Genomic DNA, 8943 nt, shown 5'->3' with positions numbered 1-8943 from the left:
GACGACTGACCCAGGTACATAATTCCTTCTGTGAGCTCACAGTTTCATGGGTTTATCCAAACTTTTTTTTTTTCAGATAAGGCATTCAGTCATTTTGTGCCAATCCTACCACAGGTCTAAACCGTCACAGCTCTGTGGCTGGAATCTATCCCTCTCTCCTTTCCGGTCTCAATGCAACCCAGAACTTGAGCTGTGTTCAAACTGACATAAAAAGCCATTGTCTTCCCCTTTTCCTCAATTGCTTTGCTCACCTGATGTTGTTTGGTCAGAGGTGCTCTGTGGCCCAGTAGGGAGGTCCAGTGGTTGACAGGAAATGTCTGGATTGAGGGTTACTGAATCCATGCTCAAGTTGAACTGAAAGGCTTTCTTCCCTGTACATTAGGAATGGTGGTTATCATATTTTTCAGGGTTGTCTAGAGAACCAAGACCTATAGGGTGACTCTCTCTCCACATAGACAAAGACATCTATCTCAGAAAAACTTACAGACTGTGGTCAGGCTAATTCAACAATGGCAGCTTGGGAATAGGACGTCCAAGAGTCCAGTTCATTCACAAGGCTGGTTGTCTAAGGTGGTCTTTGGTATATGCTGGAATCCCCAACAAGACTGATGTAGGCCAGTGAGCAAGAGACTTGCTAGGATAGGGAGAACAGGCTGGCAAAGACACAGGCTTTCTTCTTTGTGGTCTTTATATAGGCCTCTATCGGAAGGTGTGGCCTGGATTAGGGTGTGTCTCTCCAAAGTTCTGGATTAAAGGTGTGTGCTCCCAGCTCAGAGATCCAGATTAGAAGTGGGCGGTTCTACTTCAAAAGATCGAATCAAGCAGAGAACTCTCACAGGTGTGTCCAGACAGGTTTGGGTTTTAGTAACTTCCAGATTGGCCGTATAGCTCCATCCTCGTCTAGGGAAGAAAACTATCTTTCTTGGACTCACAACTCAGAATGTAATGAGGCATCTGTAGTGTGTTTACATAATGAGCCAAGGTGGGTGTCAAAGACAGGGACAAAGACACAGTGGACAGCATGGCAGGGGCTCCACCACTACTTCTTCCTCTGTCCACCAAGACATGCCTTAGACAGAGACAAGCCTTCCCAGACACTAAATGTATGAATCTCTATTATAATGTCAGTACATGAGTATCCTTAACAACGGCAATCACAAGGTTGCAGATGCTGGCTTAACAATGCTGGGTAGCATAAGAGAAACTGAGCTGGATGTGAGTTTCAAATGTACCCCCCTCTTCTTTGAAATAGGGTCCCACTCTGTAGCCAAATATGTCTTGGAGCTCACTATGTAAACCAGGCTGGCCAGAAATCAGAGAGTTCTCTGGTCTCTGCCTTCTGTGTGGTGGAGAGATTAGCGGCCACACCACCCAAATTCAAACTAACTGAGTTGACTAGACCAAGTGCAATGGAACTGAATTAAGTCAGCCACCTCCAGGAGATTACCAACTACTGAGGAAGGAGCATCAAATGTCAGGCAGAAAGGTGGCAGAACAGAACAACCACAAGCTGAGAGCCGCCTGGGGTTCAGACTGACCAATCTCAGAAGAGGGGAAAGTAAGGAAGTCAGCCACCCAGACAGGCATGGCAAAGAAACACTTCCCTTCAGCTCAACCCCACACCTCACAGTGTTCTGGGAGCCCACTGTCCTCTGTTTTTGTTGGGATCTTCATTCCTAGTTTCCTGATCCGCAGGACTCTCTTCATCCTCTCCAAGCTCTTGGTCCTAGATCCTAAAACCATTCCTCTACTTTTTTTTTTTTTTATTTCAAGCAAACAACTTCTTTTATTACCATTTAAGATTTGATATTCCAGTACCTTCCACCTTAGACCGTGGCCAAGTTCATCCGTAACGTCACAGAGAAGGCACTGTTGCTGGTGGCCACTGATGGGACTTATTTTCTAAAAGCCTGGAATGGCCACATTTTGGCACTGCACCAAGATTGAGCTGGTTTTCCCCAAGCCCTTGTGAAATCCCTACAGCTATTCAGAGCATGAAAAAAACAATTCAGAGTTCTAAAACTGGTAGATTCATACAGCTTAGAGTTAAGGAAGCTGTGATGAATGGTTTGGTGAGCACTGAGGTATCGATGTGGTTTTATATCAGAGAGATCATAAGCAAACGGGGCGTTGTTGTATATGACTTGGGGTGACCAATCTTTAGCTTCAGATTTAAGTATTATTTGAATGTTCTTGGACCATGTGTAATTGGACTGCAATTTGTATAAAGTCCTAGCTATCAAAAGATAAATAAATAAATAAAGAAATAAAGAAATTAATAAATAAATAAATATATAAATAAATAAACAAATGTTTGGTTTTCCACAAGGTAAGGTTTTAAAGTTTTGTCCTGAAAATCTTACAAGGACTGCCACCAATATATTCATAGATTGGCTACATTTGTACACTGAAGACGCCTCTTTCCTGAAGAAAAACCCATTTTGAATGTCTAACTTGGACATTCATCTCCCAACACCTCATGTGCCAGTGCTCTGTCTTCTTGCAGATAATCATGAGAATTGCCAATCCCATACACCTCTCTTACAAGGGGTATGTGGCTCATACTGGCTAACCACCTCCCTCTTCAACCCAGGTAGAACTTGTATTTTTAGGCCTTTGAAGTAATTACAATGAGAATCAGAGGTGCCTTGTTAAGCGTAGAGATGATATTCATTATCCATGATTTTGGATCCTATAGGAGGACAATAAGACGGAACCACATGAAGCATCTACACCACTCCTGAGAGTTGATAGAAAAATCTCCTGCTCCTTACTCTGTAGGGTCGAATCCACTCCAGGTTTCCTACACAGCCACTCACCATAACTAAGTTATGGAGCCAATCTGGGTGCCCCAAGTGATGTAAATGGACAAAGAAAATTTGTTGTCCTTTCATTCCACAAGGAAGAATGACCTCTTTCTATGTACCAAAAAAATGGGTGGAGATTAAAATACATTAAACGAAACAGGCCAGGACGGAATGATATAACCCAAACTTTCTTTCACTGTGGGATTCGGGGGGATCAGCTGTGGTCACATTACATCTCCCATGCTCATAGGACTTGAATGAAGAATCTGTTTTCCCTGGGAGGCCATGATATGAAACTCATTGGTAAGCACCTGTGCACTTTAGACTCCAGCACCTTGTGCTTCTCAACCTGATAAAGTCTTTTCTTGTTGCAGAGGCTGGAGGTCAGTGAAGAAGAGTCAACACTGTCTACATGCTGAGAAAAGAGACTGTAAATGTTCCTCTGTGGACAGAATTTCCACACCACCTCCTCCCTGACAAGGCTAAAAGAGCATCAGGGAAGAAAGGGTGGAAGGAAGGACTGTAAGACCCAGAGGAGAGGAAAGAATGCTGTAGAAGGCTGGCTTCTGCACTAGGGATGGCTATTCTACACAAACTCACACCAGCTTTGCTTAAGGGCACAAAATCTGTGCTATCTTACATTTTCTTCATTAATTATTCAAATGGAGGGGTCACCACCTGTAGGAGGTGTTACCACCCGGAAACCAGGGTACAGAGTTCTATTGAAAAAGCCTGCTTAGCAAGCCAAGAGAATCAAGCCAAGAAGAGGCACCTTCCATGGCCTCAGTATCCGGCCAGGACATCATTCAAATGTGGACAGAGATGGGGGTGGCCAGATGTCTCCGAGGTTAAGAGCACTGACTGGTCCTCCAGAGGTACTGAGTTCATATCCCAGCAATCACATTGTGGCTCACAACCATCTGTAATGGGATCTGATGCCCTCTTCTGCTGTGTCTGAAGACCACTGCAGTGAACTCATATATAATAAATACATCTTTCAAAAAAAGATATAATAGACTGATATGTGTAACTGTGAGCTGAAAGAAATCTTTTCATTTCACAGAAGCCTCTATCTCGTGTTTTCTCACATCAGCAGAAATCCCAACTAAGACGTCTTGTGTTGGTCATTTCCAGTGAGTGAGAAAAAGCAGCCTGGCAAGAGCAACTTCTGCCAGGGAAGGTTTCCTACACCATTCACAGTGGGGAAGGCGTGGCCACAGCAGTCAGGCAGCTGAGATGGGAGTTTGTGCTCAGCTGCCTTACCCCTCTATAGGAAGCAAGGGTCCCAAGCAAAATTCTGCCAGGCATAAGTGTCTGGGGAGGGGGTGGGTTGGTCTTCCTAATTAGTCTAACCTGGATAATCCCACTCTTACAAACAAACCCCAGTCTTCCATGTGAGTCAGGGTCCTGTGAATTGATAACACTAATCTGAAAATAGTCTAGATCAACTTAATGTCTTTTCATGTTTCATTGAGATATGTGTTTTTAAAAAAAATATAATACCAAACCTAGAAGAATGGTTCACTGTATTTGAATTTGCTACAGGTACTTAAGGAATACTAAATATTCTCTGAAATATTTACTTTCTGACCCCAGAAATTAAAGCACACCATAGAATTATTGACCTTCACAGGGAGGATTATTCACAAAATGTCATAACTCTATCAAAAACAAAGGTTCACTTGATAAAAAATCAGGACTACCCTGGCAGTAGGGGAGGCAATGATGGGGGGGTCCCTTAATACCTACAGAAAATATACACCAAGATATTTAGGGACCCACCCTCCTCTTCCTATGTGAAAAGAATGAAGAACAATAGCATTCTCTGGGAAATCAACATTTATTTGACACTCTCATCAATATACATATACGAGGCCAAGACACAGTTGAACAAAATGTCCAAAGAAAGCAAGGATCAGCTCTTCATTGAGCACTTGAATCCTAGTTCACAGTGAAACACAGTTCATGATCCTGAGTAAACACTTCAAAGTCTTCTTCTCACCCAGGTGCCCGTTACATGTTCACACAGAGAGTGGATGACACAGGCTGTGTAGACAGGGAGGTGGAGTGGTCCTTTGTTGCCTCAGAGGGAGACTTGGCTTAGGTTGGTCTCATGGCCTTAGATCAGGACTTGTCTGGTGGGCTGGCAGGATCTGTGGTCTTCTCTCTTCCTTCCAACAAAGGACTCTGAGACTCCTGGCCAGACTTCTCCTGAGGGCCAGGCATGGGAGATGGAACAAGCCAGCCCGCAGCAGGGAAGGCAAAGGCTGCCTGGTTGGCCATGCTGTAGAAGGTATGGACCATGGCAGTCAGAGAGTCTGAGAGCTGCCTGAGCTGAGAGAGCTGCTCAGAGAAGAGCAGGCAGCCATGCTGCTGGGCCTGCATCTGGACTATGTCTCTGTAAACCTCCTCAGACTTCCACCTCAGAAAGGTCACCAGATTCTTCCGAATTGGTGGTGTATCTGTGTACCAGGCCCTGGGCAGCGGGCTACTCCATCTTGGTGACCATTGGCTTTCGTCTCCTCCTTCTTTACAGGAGTCTTCTGTCTCTTTTTCATATGGTAGCTGCGCTCATTTCCTATGGAAAACTCAGACATTGAGACAGTCCAGCAAAGGTCCCATCACCCCATCCCCCACCCCTACAGAACCTCCTATAGACTTCTCAAAGCATACAGGGAGCTTGCCATTCCTTCTTATGCATGTTTGCCTCCACTTGAGCATGGCTGAATTCCTTCTCAGATCCTACATGCTCTCAGAACCTGGTCTCTCTTATGTGCCAGGAGGCACCTAGCCACCTGCCTGACTGAACCTTGTAGAAGGCAGAAGGGGGAGGACCCTTGTGGGAAAGGGGAGAACTTACCTGTGCCAACCTGGCTGGAGTCCGAAGAGTGTTTCCTCTTCCTGGGTCTCTTCACCACCTGGGCTGAAATGTGATTGTGGGATGAAGTGAAAGAGCCATGGAAAACTTTCAACTGCACACCACACAGCTAGTTCATCCTGGACACTTGAGGAGCTGAGCACAGACCCAAAAGATGCTGCCCAGTATTTCTCACAGCCAGGAAGTCTAGGGACCCAGATGTCTTGAAGGCTCTTAAGGTCATGTCAAGGAGAACTACTACCTCAGCACTTGGAACCCTTCACCATAGAATAACCAAACACACCTACCTGATTCTTTTTTGTGCTTTCTGGAGTCGCTGTCTGATTGGCTGGACGTCTTCTTGTCTTCACTTGGTTCTGATCCTAAAACCAGAGAGCGTTTAGAGGACAGAGGGCCTTGACTACCCTGTAGCATGTGACTACTAACCCAGGTACACAATTCCTACTGTGAGCTCACAGTTTCATGGGTTTATCCAAATTTTTTTTTCAGATAAGGCATTCAGTCATTTTGTGCCAATCCTACCACAGGTCTAAACCATCACAGCTCTGTGGCTGGAATCTATCCCTCTCTCCTATCCGGTCTCAATGCAACCCAGAACCTGAGCTGTGTTCACACTGACATAAAAAGCCATTGTCTTCCCCTTTTCCTCAATTGCTTTGCTCACCTGATGTTGTTTGGTCAGAGGTGCTCTGTGGCCCAGTAGGGAGGTCCAGTGGTTGACAGGAAATGTCTAGATTGGGGGTTTCTGAATCCATGCTCAAGTTGAACTCAAAGGCTTTCTTCCCTGTACATTAGGAATGGTGGTTATCATATTTTTCAGGGTTGTCTAGTGTACCAAGACCTATAGGGTGACTCTCTCTCCACATAGACAAAGACATCTATCTCAGAAAGACTTACCGACTCTGGTCAGGCTAATTCAACAATGGCAGCTTGGGAATAGGACATCCAAGAGTCCAGTTCATTCACAAGGCTGGTTGTCTAAGGTGGTCTTTGGTATATGCTGGAATCTCCAACAAGACTGATGTAGGCCAGTGAGCAAGAGACTTGCTAGGATAGGGAGAACAGGCTGGCAAAGACACAGGCTTTCTTCTTTGTGGTCTTTATATAGGCCTCTATCAGAAGGTGTGGCCTGGATTAGGGTGTGTCTCTCTAAAGTTCTGGATTAAAGGTGTGTGCTCCCAGCTCAGAGATCCAGATTAGAAGTGTGCGGTTCTACTTCAAAAGATCGAATCAAGCAGAGAACTCTCACAGGTGTGTCCAGACAGGTCTGGGTTTTAGTAACTTCCAGATTGGCTGTATCGCTCCATCCTCCTCTAGGGAAGAAAATTATCTTTCTTGGACTCACGACTCAGAATGTAATGAGGCATCTGTAGTGTGTTTACATAATGAGCCAAGGTGGGTGTCAAAGACAGGGACAAACACACAGTGGACAGCATGGCAGGGGCTCCACCACTACTTCCTCCTCTGTCCTCCACGACATGCCTTAGACAGTGACAAGCCTTCCCGGACACTAAATATATGAATCTCTATTATAATGTCAGTACATGAGTATCCTTACCAACCGCAAAAACAAGGTTGCAGATGCTGGCTTAACAATGCTGGGTAGCATAAGAGAAACTGAGCTGGATGTGAGTTTCAAATGTACCCCCCTCTTCTTTGAAATAGGGTCCCAGTCTGTAGCCAAATATGTCTTGGAGCTAACTATGTAAACCAGGCTGGCCTGAAATCAGAGAGTTCTCTGATCTCTGCCTTCTGTGTGGTGGAGAGATTAGAGGCCACACCACCCAAATTCAAACTAACTGAGTTGACTAGACCAAGTGCGATGGACCTGAATTAAGTCAGCCACCTCCAGGAGATTACCAACTACTGAGGAAGGAGCATCAAATGTCAGGCAGAAAGGTGGCAGAACAGAACAACCACAAGCTGAGAGCAGCCTAGGGTCCAGACTGACCAATCTCAGAAGAGGGGAAAGTAAGGAAGTCAGCCACCCAGCCAGTCATGGCAAAGAAACACTTCCCTTCAGCTCAACCCCACACCTCACAGTGTTCTGGGAGCCCACTGTCCTCTCCTTTTGTTGGGAATCTTCATTCCTAGTTTCCTGATCCGAAGGGCTCCCCTCATCCTCTCCAAGCTCTTGGTACTATCTTCTAAAACCATTCTTGCACTTTTTTTTTATTTCAAGCAAACAACTTCTTTTATTACCATTTAAGATTTGGTTTTCCAGTACCTTCCACCTTAGACCGTGGCCAAGTTCATCCATATTGTGTCAGAGAAGACACTGTTGCTGGTCGACACTGCTGGGACTTATTTTCTAAAAGACTGGAATGGCCACATTTTGGCACTGCACCAAGATTGAGCTGGTTCCTTCCAAGCCCTTGTGAAATCCCTACAGGTATTCAGAGCATGAAAAAAACAATTCAGAGTTCTAAAACTGGTAGATTCATACAGCTTAGAGTTAAGGAAACTGTGATGAATGGTTTGGTGAGCACTGAGGTATGAATGTGGTTTTATATCAGAGATATCATAAGAAAACGGGGCACTGTTGTATATGACTTTGGGTGACCAATCTTTAGCTTCTGATTTAAGTATTATTTGAATGTTCTTGGACTATGTGTAATGGAACTGCAATTTGTATAAAGTCCTAGCTGTCAAAAGCTAAATAAATAAATAAATAAATAAATAAATAAATAAATAAATGTTTGGTTTTCCACATGGTAAGGTTTTAAGGTTTTGTCCTGAAAATCTAACAAGGACTGCAACTCAATATAATCATAGATTGACTACATTTGTACACTGAAGATGCCTCTTTCCTGAAGAAAAACCCATTTTGAATGTCTAACTTGGACATTCATCTCCCAACACCTCATGGGCCAGTGCTCAGTCTTCTTGCAGATAATCATAAGAATTGCCAATCCCATACACCTCTCTTACAATGGGTCTGTGGCTCATACTGGCTAACCACCTCTCTCTTCAACCCAGGTAGAACTTGTATTTTTAGGCCTTTGCAGTAATTACAATAAGAATCAGAGGTGCCTTGTTAAGTGTAGAGATGATATTCATTATCCTTGATTTTGGATCCTATGGGAGGACAATTAGAAGGAACCACATGAAGCATCTACACCACTCCTGAGAGTTGATAGAAAAATCTCCTGCTCTTACTCTGCAGGGTCGAATCCACTCTAAGTTTCCTACACAGCCACTCACCATAACTAAGTTATGGAGCCAATTTGGGTGTCCCAAGTGATGTAAATGGACAAA

This window comes from Micromys minutus (genome assembly GCF_963924665.1).
Source record: "Micromys minutus genome assembly, chromosome: 1".
NCBI classification, from domain to species: domain Eukaryota; kingdom Metazoa; phylum Chordata; class Mammalia; order Rodentia; family Muridae; genus Micromys; species Micromys minutus.
The sequence above is the reverse complement of the archived record's forward strand: the minus strand, read 5'-3'. Positions refer to the sequence as shown.